The sequence below is a fragment of the Heterodontus francisci genome, chromosome 29 (genome assembly GCF_036365525.1).
Source record: "Heterodontus francisci isolate sHetFra1 chromosome 29, sHetFra1.hap1, whole genome shotgun sequence".
Lineage (NCBI taxonomy): Eukaryota > Metazoa > Chordata > Chondrichthyes > Heterodontiformes > Heterodontidae > Heterodontus > Heterodontus francisci.
Window position 1 is genome coordinate 54,007,179 of NC_090399.1, and position 15,106 is coordinate 54,022,284.

At 45.2% G+C, this 15,106-nt stretch overlaps 1 protein-coding gene across 2 annotated transcripts in view; it reads left to right on the plus strand.

The window, feature by feature from the left end:
- The window catches only part of LOC137346301 (H-2 class II histocompatibility antigen, A-U alpha chain-like), a 133,210-nt gene extending 127,816 nt beyond the window's left edge, over nucleotides 1-5,394 (plus strand). The window contains exon 5 of one of the 2 annotated variants that reach the window (XM_068009782.1): nucleotides 4,697-5,394. The gene's annotated coding sequence lies outside the window, so the exon portion shown is untranslated. The remainder of the gene's footprint in view (nucleotides 1-4,696) is intronic. The other variant, XM_068009783.1, reaches the window with a different exon arrangement.
- The last annotated feature ends 9,712 nt before the right edge of the window (nucleotides 5,395-15,106 follow it).

Below are 15,106 nucleotides of genomic sequence, written 5' to 3' on the forward strand. Positions count from 1 at the left end.
CATAATACTCTCATATAACATCCGGTTTCGAAACCTTTCAAGCCATTATGTTAAGCACATTCATCCCCATTGGCACTGTGACTGACTACCTATTAACCCATAGGTGTTCAGTAACATTCTCTATATCTTATAACAGTACCGTCAGAAGAATGGTGACATTAACTATTCTGAGAACACTACTGGGTGTACATGATAGGCCACCAATTCCTGGAAAGGAGATATAGGAGCAAATTTGCAGGCAAGCTACATAAAAGTGTAACATCTACATAATAATGACAATGGTGGGGGGGGCTTTCAATTATCCGAATATAGACTGGGATAGTAAAAAGATAAAGGAAAGAAAGACGTGCTTTTATATGGTGCCATTCATGACCACTGGAAGTCTCAAAGCACTTCACAGCCAATGAAGCTCTTTTGAACTGTAGTCACTGTTGTAATGTAAGAAACAGTGTAAAGGGCAAAGAGGGAGAGGAAGTTCTGAAATGTGTACAAGAGAACTTTTTTGATTAGTAGGTAACGCTACTGTATACTTGGCTCAAGTCTGCATAAGAACAAGGGTAGGTTATTTAGCCACTCGGGCCTGTTCCACCATTCAATGAGTTCATGGCTGATGTGCAACTGAACTCCATACACCCAGCCTTGCCTTATATCCCTTAATACCTTTGGAGAACAAAAATCTATCAATCACAGATTTATAATTGATCTATCATCACTTGTCATTTTCCAAAGAAAGTTCCAAACTTCTACCACCCTTTATCTGTCTCCATGTTCCCTAATTTCACTACTAGCAGTCTGGCTCTAATCTTTAGACTATGCCACTTAGTCCGAGACTCCCCAACAGAGGAAATAGTTTCTCTCTATCTACCCTATTCAATCCCCATTATATCTTGAAAGGTTTTATCAAATCATCTCACAACCTTCTAAATTCAAGGGAATACAAACTTAGTTTGTATAAACTCTCCATGTAGCTTAACCTTTGCAATCCAGGTATCATTCTGGTAAATCTATGCTGCACTGAAGCATTTGCAACAATCTTCAGCCAGAAGTGCCGAGTCGATGATCCATCTCGGCCTCCTCCTGAAGTCCCCAGCATCACAGATGCCAGACTTCAGCCAATTCGATTCACTCCACGTGATATTAAGAAACGACTGAAGGCACTGGATACTGCAAAAGCTATGGGCCCTGACAATATTCCGGCAATAGTACTGAAAACCTGTGCTCCAGAACTTGCCGCGCCCCTAGCCAAGCTGTTCCAGTACAGCTGCAACACTGGCATCTACCCTGCAATGTGGAAAATTGCCCAGGTATGTCCTGTACACAAAAAGCAGGACAAATCCAACCCGGCCAACTACCACCCCATTAGCCTACTCTCAATCATCAGTAAAGTGATGGAAGGTATCATTAACAGTGCCGTCAAGCAGCACTTGCTGAGCAACAACCTGCTCAGTGACGCTCAGTTTGGGTTCCGCCAGGGCCACTCAGCTCCTGACCTCATTACAGCCTTGGTTCAAACATGGACAAAAGAGCTGAACTCAAGAGGTGAGGTGAGAGTGACTGCGCTTGACATCAAGGCAGCATTCGACCGAGTATGGCATCAAGGAGCCCTAGCAAAACTGAGGTCAATGGGAATCAGGGGGAAAACCCTCCGCTGGCTGGAGTCATACCTAGCACAAAGGAAGATGGTTGTGGTTGTTGGAGGTCAATCATCTGAGCTCCAGGACATCACTGCAGGAGTTCCTCAGGGTAGTGTCCTAGCCCCAACCATCTTCAGCTGCTTCATCAATGACCTTCCTTCAATCAGAAAGTCAGAAGTGGGGATGTTCGCTGATGATTGCACAATGTTCAGCACCATTCGTGACTCCTCAGATACTGAAGCAGTCTGTGTAGAAATGCAGCAAGACCTGGACAATATCCAGGCTTGGGCTGATAAGTGGCAAGTAACATTCGCGCCACACAAGTGCCAGGCAATGACCATCTCCAACAAGAGAGAATCTAACCATCTCCCCTTGACATTCAACGGCATTACCATCGCTGAAACCCCCCACTATCAACATCCTAGGGGCTACCATTGACCAGAAACTGAACTGGAGCAGCCATATAAATACCGTGGCTACAAGAGCAGGTCAGAGACTAGGAATCCTGAGACGAGTAACTCACCTCCTGACTCCCCAAAGCCTGTCCACAATCTACAAGGCACAGGTCAGGAGTGTGATGGAATACTCTCCACTTGCCTGGATGGGTGCAGCTCCAAAAACACTCAAGAAGCTCGACACCATCCAGGACAAAGCAGCCCGCTTGATTGGCACCCCATCTTGAAACATTCACTCTTTCCACCACCGACGCACAGTGGCAGCAGTGTGTATGATCTACAAGATGCACTGCAGCAATGCACCAAGGCTCCTTAGACAGCACCTTCCAAACCCGCGACCTCGACCAACTAGAAGGACAAGGGCAGCACATACATGGGAACACCACCACCTACAAGTTTCCCTTCAAGTCACACACCATCCTGACTTGGAACTATATCGGCGTTCCTTCACTGTCGCTGCGTCAAAATCCTGGAACTCACTTCCTAACAGCACTGTGGGTATACCTACCCCACATGGACTGCAGCAGTTCAAGAAGGCAGCTCACCACCACCTTCTCAAGGGCAGTTAGGGATGCGCAAAAAGTGCTGGCATGGCCAGCGAAGCCCACATCCCATGAAAGAATTTTTAAAAAACTCTCTCCAAGGCCAATATATCCTCCATAAGGTATGTTGCCCAGAATTGCTCACAGTAACTCCAGGTGTGGTTTCAACAGGGCTTTGTATAACTGAAGCATGACTTCTACCCCCTTGTATTCTAGTGCCCTTGATATAAACATTAACATTCCATTAGCCTTTTAGATTATTTTTTGCATTGGCTATGACATTTTAATGATCTATGTACCTGGACTCTCAAGTCTCTTTGGACCTCCTCTGTTTCTAGCTTTTCACCATTTAGAAAGTACCTTGTTCTATCCTTATTAGGTCCTAAGTGGATGACCTCACATTTACCTACATTGAAATGTATATGCCACAGTTTTTCACATTCACTTAATCTATCAATATCTGTTCATAATTTTATACTTCTACTGATACTGCTTACAGTGCTGTCTATCTTTGTATCATCGATAGATTTGGATATGTGGCTTTCTATCCCATCATCTAAGTCATTAATAAATATGGTGAATAGGTGAGGCCCCTACACAGGTCCTTGCAGGACACCACTATCACAGCCTGACAGTGAGACTATCTGCCTGTTGTCCCTACTATCTGTCTTCTACTGCTCAACCAATTTCCTAACCAAGTCAATTATTTGCCTCCAATTCCATTAGCTTCTACTTTAGCTAGTGGCCTCTTATGAGGGACTTTACCTGCACCACTCCAGTTGACTCACGCTGCATGTGCTGTGTGGGAAGCAGCCATTGGCACCTCTTGTGCTGTAGATGTATAGATAGGCCTGCCTCCAGCAGTGCTATGTGAATAAATGTCGTGCCTTGTATCTTCTAACTGCAGTAATAATGAGCTGTCTGTCACTACTAATTTTTGCCAGTCTTTGACCATTGAAAGTCTATTTCATGAAAACTGCAATCAGATAAAACAACAAATATTTGTCAATGAGCCTGATTTCCACAAGTCTACTCTAATAGTTTATATGCATCCAATACCTTTTAGATGTGGCAATAAAAATCTCATTTTCAATTCTTCAAAACATATTTTCTTTCTACCTCTTGCAGCTCCAACAAGCAGATCCCTCCTCCTATCATAGATAGTTCGACGCTCATCAATTACCATTTTTCGAATTACCTCCTCCTTTGCTAACTCTGAATCAACAAAGCCATCTTTTGTGCCATTAAAACCCAAGTTGATCCAAGTTTGCAAACTGCTCCCAAATGAAGCTGTTATTTCATCAATAATCACTCACTTAGCTTTAACCTCTAACCTTTGACTGTGTCTTTGTCGTCATACTATTTAAATACATGTTCTTTCTTATAGTCCAATTCCCATGATTCAACACCCAAGTTTACCGTTATTGAATTAATTTTAATTGAAGTCTTTATCTTGTCTTTTATTTTTTAAAGTCTTGGTTCTGTCTGCGCTGTTGTCATTGGTTCTTCATCTCAGTGTGTGGTTGTTTAAACACTCATTAAGGCCAGATCTTCCAAATGGTGGGACCATGCATTGTGAACCTTCTGAGATTTTCCATCTGTGACATTTACTGGGCAGTGGATCATGGACTGGGAGTGTGCCATTTCTTGACATACACATCCAGAATACACCAAAAGTGCTGAAGCAGAAAACTTACAATTTGGACTAATCTGCTTTTTGGTGTGGTTGACCGTACACAAGCCTAAGGTAGGATGCCACTCTCCCAGGCTTGTGAACTGCAGTTTGGTTCAACAGAGGTAGCAGTCAGTTTGGAGGTATTTAAAATAGAGGCTCTCAGAGCCCAACACTATCCATCGTGATATTACAACTTTGCCTGTTGTATGTGGTGACATTGCTCAGACAGATTTTCTCATTGTTATTTATTTACATTCATATCCTATGCATATACTGGGACAAGCCCAAATTACTGATGGGAAGAATATGCATGTAATGAGATAAGAAATCAATGTGCCTAGTTTATGATGTGTTTGTGTTGACTTTCTATTCATTTCATATTGGTGGAAGGCAGAAAACGCTATGCCACAACGTGAACTCATCATCAGCACACCACATCCTCTCACTGCCGTACCGTGTCATCTTGTTGTGCCGTACCGTGTCATCTCGTTGCGCCGTACCGTGTCATCTCATCACGCTGGACCATGTCATCTCATCGTACTGTGTCCTGTCATCACTTGACTTGAAGCAACAGTGAACTGAAACACACTTCTGAACTCACGGAACATTGATTTATTCTCATTTTGATACAATTACGTCTACAGAATTCATGATTGTTTTTAATCATCTTTTTTAAAGATAGACTAATTTGTTAGAAACATCTCCTGTTCTTGAGCCACCTTAACAATATCAGTTCATTAAGATGTTTGTGGTGTCACAGATTTCATTGGAAATTGTATAAATCTCCAGACTAATAGTTTTTTGATGTAGTTGCACCATCATGTCCCAATAATAGAGGATAGGGAAGTGGTCTATGGATGTTATTTATATGGACTTCCAGGCGGCATTTGATTAAGTCCTTCATAAGAGACTGTTAACTAAAGCTGAAACTCATGAAATTGAAGGCAAATTATTGACCTGCTTAGAAAATTGAATAAGCGTCAGGAGATAGAGCAGGGTTGTCCAACCTTTTCCCATGGGGGCCATATTACAATTTTTGTCTTGCATAGGTGGCTGGTGAGACAATTTCAGAATGATAAAGACATTAAAAATTTGTCTTACTATTAATCAAAACAACAACAAATGTGCATTTTTGTGAAGAGGTTTTAAATGAGAAGATTAATTTATTGACTTACTTTCTCATCACTATGTTGAACACTGATTTAGTGAGATATCTGGCATTTTTTTGCTTGCAAAAGTAGTCAATGTTTGCCCGCATACTTATAGCGATGCAGAGTATTCTAGATAACTGTCCATCTGTTCAGGAGTAAACTTAGTCACTCTCTTTCTGCATCTCTGTCTCTTTCTCTCTCTCTATGTCTCTCTCTCTCTCTCTCTGTCCTCCCCCCACCCCCACCCCGTGCCTCTCTCGCTCTCTCTCTCTGTCTCCTCTCTCTGTTTCCCTCTCTCTCTCTCTCAGTCCCCCTCACTCTCTCTGGCCCCCCTCTCTTACTCTGTCCCCCGTCTCTCTCTTTCCCCCTCTCTCTCCCTCTGTTCACTTCCCTCTCTCTCTGTCCGCCCCCCACCCCCCCCCCCCCCACCCCCACCGTCCCTCTCTCCCTCTCTCAAACTGTTGTAGGGAGTGGGAGGACTCAGCACAGAGCTTTGAGGTTAGTCAGTTTTTTTAAAAAAAGAATCACACTGTTAGTTTCACAGCTGACAGGTGTTGACATCAGGTACAGCGGTTTCCCAACTTCGGACAGAATCTTGGTTTTCTGGCAGGCTTTTGAAAAAATGTTAGTACCCACCAGAAAACTCTGAATCTGTCCGAAGTTGGGACACCACTATTCCTGATATCAGCACCTGTCAGCTGTGAAACGCAGCGCGAATTTTTAAAAGCCGGTCTGAAAGAAAATGACAATGGGAAATTTCTTATCTCCGAAATACATCCGCGGGCCAGATGAAAACCCTTGGCAGGCCGGATCCTGGCCCATGGGGTGTATGTTAGACAACCCTGAGATAGAGAGTAGGGATAATGGGCAGTTAATCTAATTGGTAGAATATGACTAATGGTGTCCCACATAGATCTGTGGTGGGACCTCAACAATTCACTGTTCATGAACAACTTAGATGACGGGATAGAAAGCCACACATCCAAATTTGCCGATGACATAAAGATAGGCAACATTGTAAGAAGTGCAGATGGAAGCATGAATTGGGAAAAACTGTGGCAAATAAATTTCAATGTAGGCAAATGTGAAGTCATCCACTTTGGACCTAAAAAGGATAGAACAAGGTACTTTCTAAATGGTGAAAAGCTTGAAACATTGAAGGTCCAAAGAGACTTGGGCTTCCAGGTATGTAGATCATTTATGCGTCACGAACAGCTACAGAAAATAATCAATAAGGCTAATGGAATGCTGGCTTTGATATCAAGAGAACTAGAATACAAGGGATGGAAGTCGTGCTTCAGTTATATAAAGCCCTGTTATAACCACACCTGGAGTATTGCAAGCAGTTCTTGGCACCACGCCAAGGAAGGATATATTTGCCTTGGAGGGAGTGAGGTGTCGGTTTAACAGAATGATCCCTGGACTCCAAGGGTTAAATTAAGAGGGAAGATTAAACAAACTAAGGTTGTATTCCCTTGAATTTAGAAGGTTAATGGGTAATTTTATCAAAGTTTGCAAGATATTAAGGGGAACAGATAGGGTAGATTGAGAGAAACTGTTCCCTCTGGTTGGGAAGTCTAGGGCTGTGGACATAATCTAAACATTAGAGTCAGACCTTTCAGAAACGAAATTAGGAAACAGTTCGACATGCAAAGGGTAGTAGAAGTTTGGAATTCTCTTCCGCAAAAAGCAATTGGTGTGAGATCAGTTGTAAATCTGTGATTTTTAGATTTTTGTTATCCAAAGGTATTAAGGGATATGGGACAAAGAAAGGTCACAGATCAGACCTCCCCATTGTATACCCATATTGGCTATCTCTTATAATTTTATTCCTATCCAGATGTTTCATGATCTTATCTTTAATGATAGTTTCCATAACTTTCGCCAGAACAACATCAAACACCCAGGTCCTTCATTTGCTGGGTGACCTTCGCTATCCTTTCTAAAAGGAGAAGTAATATCCGCCTTCCTCCAGTCCCAAGGCACATCTCCAATATTCAGTGATTCACAGAATCACAGAATAATACAGTGCAGAAGAGCCCTTCGGCCCATCGAGTCTGCACCAATGCATTAAAGACGCCTGACCTGTCTATCTAATCCCATTTGCCGGCACTTGGCCCATAGCCTTGAATGTTATGATGTGCCAAGTGCTCATCCAGGTACTTTTTAAAGGATGTGAGGCAACCCGCCTCTACCACCCTCCCAGGCAGTGCATTCCAGACCGTCACCACCCTCTGGGTAAAAAAGTTCTTCCCCAAATCCCCCTTAAACTTCCAGCCCCTCACCTTAAACTTGTGACCCCTCGTAACTGACCCTTCAACTAAGGGGAACTAAGGGGAACAGCTGCTCCCTATCCACCCTATCCATTCATAATCTTGGACAACACGAACAGGTCACCCCTCAGTCTTCTCTGCTCCAGCGAAAACAACCTAAGCCTATCCAACCTCTCTTCATAGCTTAAATGTTCCATCCCAGGCAACATCCTGTTGAATCGTCACTGCACCCTCTCCTGAATTCCGGAAGATTTGTTCCAGATTTGCTGCAATTTTTTCCCCCAAGATTCCGCGGATAAATCTGCATGGTCTGTAATTTACTCAACTCAAATTTGCCCAGCTGTACATTATCCGCGCTGTTATGTGAATACGTCAGAACATGCCTCTTATATTCCCTCCAGTCTCCTTCCACCTTACAAGGATAAACTACAAGATGAGGAGACCAACCAATCTGAATGCATTGGCCTGCTTTATGGGCAGTAGGTGGGAGACAAGCTCTGCAATGTGGCGGGCAGGAAGGAAACCAATATCTGGGTAAAGGTCCCGATCCCCAGACTGTGCTGATTCCTGATGGTTTACTGGGTAAATGTCCCGATCCCCAGTCTGTGCTGATTCCTGATGGTTTACTGGGTAAAGTTCCCGATCCCCAGTCTGTGCTGATTCCTGATGGTTTACTGGGTAAAGTTCCCGATCCCCAGTCTGTGCTGATTCCTGATGGTTTACTGGGTAAAGGCCCCGATCCCCAGTCTGTGCTGATTCCTGATGGTTTACTGGGTAAAGGTCCCGATCCCCAGTCTGTGCTGATTCCTGATGGTTTACTGGGTAAAGGACCCGATCCCCAGTCTGTGCTGATTCCTGATGGTTCACTGGGTAAAGGACCCGATCCCCAGTCTGTGCTGATTCCTGATGGTTCACTGGGTAAAGGACCCGATCCCCAATCTGTGCTGATTCCTGATGGTTCACTGGGTAAAGGACCCGATCCCCAGTCTGTGCTGATTCCTGATGGTTTACTGGGTAAAGGCCCCGATCCCCAGTCTGTGCTGATTCCTGATGGTTTACTGGGTAAAGTTCCCGATCCCCAGACTGTGCTGATTCCTGATGGTTTATTGGGTAAAGGTCCCGATCCCCAGTCTGTGCTGATTCCTGATGGTTTACTGGGTAAAGGCCCCGATCCCCAGTCTGTGCTGATTCCTGATGGTTTACTGGGTAAAGGTCCCGATCCCCAGTCTGTGCTGATTCCTGATGGTTTACTGGGTAAAGGCCCCGATCCCCAGTCTGTGCTGATTCCTGATGGTTTACCGGGTAAAGGTCCCGATCCCCAGTCTGTGCTGATTCCTGATGGTTTATTGGGTAAAGGTCCCGATCCCCAGTCTGTGCTGATTCCTGATGGTTTATTGGGTAAAGGTCCCGATCCCCAGTCTGTGCTGATTCCTGATGGTTTATTGGGTAATGGTCCCGATCCCCAGACTGTGCTGATTCCTGATGGTTTATTGGGTAAAGGTCCCGATCCCCAGACTGTGCTGATTCCTGATGGTTTACTGGGTAAAGGCCCCGATCCCCAGTCTGTGCTGATTCCTGATGGTTTACTGGGTAATGGTCCTGATCCCCAGTCTGTGCTGATTCCTGATGGTTTACTGGGTAAAGGTCCCGATCCCAGTCTGTGCTGATTCCTGATAGTTTACTGGGTAAAGTTCCCGATCCCAAGTTTTTTTTATTTTTTATTTTTTTTATTTAGAGATACAACACTGAAACAGGCCCTTCGGCCCACCGAGTCTGTGCCGACCAACAACTACCTATTTATACTAACCCTACACTACCCCCATATTTTCTAGCACATCCCCACCATTCTCCTACCACCTACCTACACTACGAGCAATTTACAATGGCCAATTTACCTATCAACCTGCAAGTCTTTTGGAGGTGGGAGGAAACCGGAGCACCCGGCGGAAACCCACGCAGGCACAGGGAGAACTTGCAAACTCCACACAGGCAGTACCCAGAATCGAAACCGGGCCGCTGGAGCTGTGAGGCTGCGGTGCAGTGGATGTTATCTACATGGACTTCAGTAAAGCCTTTGACAAGGGCCCTCTTGGCAGACTGGTACAAAAGGTGAAGTCACACGGGATCAGAGGTGAGCTGGCAAGATGGATACAGAACTGGCTCGGTCATAGAAGACAGAGGGTAGCAGTGGAAGGGTGCTTTTCTGAATGGAGGGATGTGACTAGTGGTGTTCCACAGGGATCAGTGCTGGGACCTTTGCTGTTTGTAGTATATATAAATGATTTGGTGGAAAATGTAGCTGGTCTGATTAGTAAGTTTGCAGATGACACAAAGGTTGGTGGAGTTGTGGATAATGATGAGGATTGTCAGAGGATACAGCAGGATATAGATCGGTTGGAGACTTGGGCTGAGAAATGGCAGATGGAGTTTAATCCGGATAAATGTGAGGTAATGCATTTTGGAAGGTCTAATGCAGGTGGGAAGTATACAGTAAATGACAGAACCTTTAGGAGTATTGACAGGCAGAGAGATCCGGGCGTACAGGTCCACAGGTCACGGAAAGTGTCAACACAGATGGATAAGGTAGTCAAGAAGGCATACGACATGCTTGTCTTCATCAGTCGGGGCACAGAGTATAGAAATTGGCAAGTCACGCTGCAGCTGTACAGAACTTTAGTTAGGCCACACTTAGAATATTGCGTGCAATTCTGGTCGCCACACTACCAGAAGGACGTGGAGGCTTTGGAGAGGGTACAGAGGAGGTTTACCAGGATGTTGCCTGGTCTGGAGGGCATTAGCTATGAGGGGAGGTTGGATAAACTCGGATTGTTTTCACTGGAACGACGGAGGTGGAGGGGCGACATGATAGAGGTTTACAAAGTTATGAGCGGCATGGACAGCGTGGATAGTCAGAGGCTTTTTCCCAGGGTGGAAGAGTCAGTTACTAGTGGACATAGGTTTAAGGTGAGAGGGGCAAAGTTTAGAGGGGATGTGTGAGGGTGGTGAGTGCCTGGAACTTGCTGCCAGGGGAGGTGGTGGAAGCAGGTACAATAGCGACGTTTAAGAGGCATCTTGACAAATACATGAATAGGATGGGAATAGAGGGATACGGTCCCCGGAAGTGCAGAAGGTTTCACTTTAGGCAGGCATCAAGATCGGCGCAGGCTTGGAGGGTCGAATGGCCTGCTCCTGTGCTGTACTGTTCTTTGTTCTTTGTTGCATTTACCTCAAAAGGCACTTTACCCGGAGTCAACTCAAGGCAGCTGACCTGCCAGGAGAGAATGTCTCCGGTCTCCTTGCATGGGAGACGGGTCCGTTAATGGTATATTGCTAGCAAGATAATTTGAGCAGCTCAAAGGAATCTCATCATATACAACATGTTGCCATGCATTAACCCCTAAGAAAAAACAGCAACCCCGAAATTTCTGGGAAGGGCCTGAGTCAGGATTCGCACCTCTGCAAGGAAGCGGCACTACTCAGTGAGATTATTTGGGAGATGATTGGCCATATCTTCTACACGGAAAGTTCAGCCTAGAGTCTGCATTACCAATCGAGAGCATTCTGTTTGAAAAAAACTACTGAGCTAGAGTCTACTGAGGAGTGATCAACGGGAACCTGGAAACAGGATTCGGCCATTTAGTCCCTCGAACCCGGTTCCGGCATTCATTCAACCCCTCGAACCTGTTCCACTCTTCATTTACATCGAAGACTGGTTTGCATCTCAACTCCAATTACCCCGGTTCCATATCCTTGCCTATCAAAAAATCTATCAATCTCAGTTTTTTCCAGTGACCCCCCAGGTTCAACAGCAATTTGGGAGCGAGAGTTCCAGAATTCCACCAACTTTCAGGTGAAAAGGTGCTTCCTGACATTACCCCTGAACAGCCTATCTCTAATATGCCTCCTTGTTCTGGACTCACTCAGTAGAGGAAAAGGTTTTTCTCTATCTACCCTATCATATCCTTTTATTATCTTAAACACCTCAATTAGATCACTCTTTCGTCTTCTGTACTCAAGACAATGCACCCTCATAACTTAACCCTCTAACAGTCAGTATAATTCTGATGCAACAGCACTGCCAGTGAGAATCCCACGGGAATCCCACTGATATGTGAGCTGGAGGAAGATAGGTTATGGTAACGGAGACTGTGTGGGTGATTAGATTCATCAGGCGGCACCAGAGGAGAGCCAGACCATCCTAGAATTACCTATCGAGCAGGATCTATAGAGCTAGGCACCTATTCTGAGACCTTTCCCAATGGCTCCATTTCAGGAGACTGTGCTTCCTTCAGGAAGCTTTGGAGCCGCTCTGTTCACTGTTGTAGCCAGGTTTGCAACCAAGGTCTACAACACAGATGTTCTCACTAGGGAACAGAGAGTGACCACAGCTCATAACATTTGTGCCATAGGCTTATTCCAGGAAACCACATGGTCATTTGCCACTTCTCTATCTGGAAAGTTTCCTATGCCTTCATTGCAAGTGCAGTTTAATTGAGATGATTTGTCAGTGCTCCCATGCAGATGACTGTGAGAGACATCATGGTTTTCAGGATTGCTGATTCTCGGAATGATTGATTATGCCCATATTGCTCTACATGATCCAATTGTAAACATGAACCACAAAGGCTGCCATTCCGTCATTGCTTGTGAATTCATAGCAACAACAACTTGCATTTGTGTGGCACAATTAATGTTGTAAAGATGCCCCAAGTGAATCACAGGAGCGTTATGAAGCAGAATTTGACGCCGAGCCTCGTAAGGAGATATTAGGACAGATGACCGAAAGGGTGGTCAAAGATCGCCATCCCTGAGTACGTCCTGTCCCAGAAGCAGGCCATACCCACATGAGGTGCTGGCAGTGATGTAAGTCGGGTGGCCATGGGAGTTCTCAACATTCACTCGGGAGTCTAGGAAGTCTCATATCATCAGGTCAGGCAGCGTGTATGGAGAGAAAGACTTCACACTGGTGTCTTTTGTCAGGACTGGAAAGTTAGAGTTGTAACAAGTTGTAAGGAAGTACAGAACCAGGGGAAGGGAGGACCGGACAAAAGGAAGGGTCTGCGATTAGGTGGAAGGCAGGAGTGATTAAATCAATGGCAGAATAATTCTCAGCACTTGCTGCTCACAAAAATGGGAGCAGTGGTTGTGATGTGAAATTGTTGAATTTGATATTGACTCTGGATGGTTAAGTGCTGAATGGAAAGATAAGGTGCTGTACCTCGAGCTGCATTGAAACAGTATAGATGATCAAGGATAGAGAGGTCAGAGTTGGGGTGGGCTGGAGAATTGAAATGACAAGTCACACTTGCAGCTGAAAGGAAGTGTTTAGTAAAACAGTCATCCAATCTGTGTTTGGTCTCCCCATTGTAGAGGAGCCTGCTCTGTGAGCAGCAAATACAAGATACCAAATTTAAAGAAATACACGTAAATCATTGTTCCACTCGGAAGGAGTTTGGGGCCTTACGGGGTAGGAAGGGAGAAGCTAAAGGGCAGGTCGAGAGCCCTGTCAACTCTGGAAGAGTATCATTGGTTGAGAAAAAAGGACGACATATCGGAAGCACAGGTGTGAGAGGTGACCGAGAACAAATGCAACAGAGGAGCTGGGAGAATGGGGTGTTAGAAGAGCCACAGATATAGGTCAGAAGAAACAGGACTGGGGGAGACAGACGGGGTCATGCTCCAGGGTGATGGAGGAGGAGGTGTCAAGGCAGTTGGCGTTCAGCCTCCGCGAGACTGCTGGCAGGCTTAGTGACAGGATTGGCTATCAGAGGACGGAGTGCAGCAGGTTCAGAGGGAGGGAGGTCAGTGGATGAAGGGAGTGGAATTTGACGCCAAGGGGCAGCATGTAGATGAGAAATATAGGACTGGGCCTAGGATAGATCCTTGGAGGACAGCAGAGATAACGGTGCGGGAGTGGGGAGAGACGCCATTGCAAGCGATAATCTGGCCACATTTAGATAGATTAGAATGGAAACAGGTCACTGCAGCCCACCCAGCTGCATGACTGTGGAGAGATGTTGGAGGAGGATGATGTGGTCACCCGTGTCACAGGCTGCAGATAGGTCACAAAGGACAAGGAGGGAGAGTTTACTTTAGAAGGCTGCACCTCAGAAGTCCAGTGAGGGTGGAGAGACAGGGGAGATGAGTTTTAAGAAGACTATTTGCAGTAGGGAAAAGAAGCTGGGGTTTATCTGTGCATTCCAGAATGACCCTTGAATAGTGAGCAGTTTTAGCAGACGAGAAGCAGGTTCTGATAGTGTTTTATGGAGTCCAGCCAGATCTGACAGTGGCTCGGTGAACCAGTTGTCCACCATATCACTTCAAGTCTGTATCCTTTGGACTTAAAGAAGCAGCGATGAGGGCCATACCAGAGGGAACAGCCAGGATTAGGGAGAGTAATGGTTTTATTGGGGACTAGAGCACAAATGTTGCAGTGAGCAGAAAGACAAAGGCTAGAGAGTTGGGATTTTGGAAGTAAGGATGTAGATGCATTGTGTGGCACAACAGAATGTGCTGGGGCGCGGCACCGTGGGAGAAAAATGGATACAGTTAGCAAAATGACAACCACCGACACATTTTAGTAATAAAATAGAATTATTTTACTGTCATTCATAATGCAGCTGATTTCCAAAGCACTGTTTCATTCCAACAACAACAATAAAGCAACTTGTATTTACATTGTGCTTTAATGCAATGAAATGTTCTGAGATTCTTCACAGGGAGGTTCAGAAGTGAAAATGTTTTTCATCCAGAGGGTGGTGGGGGTCTGGAATTCACTGCCTGAAAAGGTAGTTGAGGCAGAAACCCTCAACTCATTCAAAAAGAGTCTGGATATGCACCTCAAGTGCTGTAATCTGCAGGGCTATAGACCAAATGCTGGAAGGTGGGATTAAACTGGGTGGATCGTTTTTCAGCCAGCACCGACATGCTGAGCAAGTGACCTTTTTCTGTACCTTAAACTTTCTGTGATTCTATGATTCTACATCATTGAGCAGTGATTTGGCGCTGAAGCAAAGGATCCACTGCCTTAGCAACTGTGGTGAAACCTTCCAGCATTCGGCTGAGTGCATGTTCCAATTCCTTGTGTGTTGCTGCATTCTCCACAACCTGGTAATCATGACATCACAGCCTTTGCCATAATGGATCTGGCAATGAGCTCAGGCAGAGGAACAGGCAGCGTGATCACCATGCCAGATTTTGGGAGCTAGCCACTTTAGCCCTGTTAATTCCAGCAGTCAACAAATGTCATCTCAAATCAACGTGCAGTGATAGAGGGATGACACACTACACTATTAGAAATGTACCAATTGCAGCACCTAGCTCGGATTCAGTTTCATCTCAGTGGATCCCTGGCTGCCCATAGTGAACACAGCACA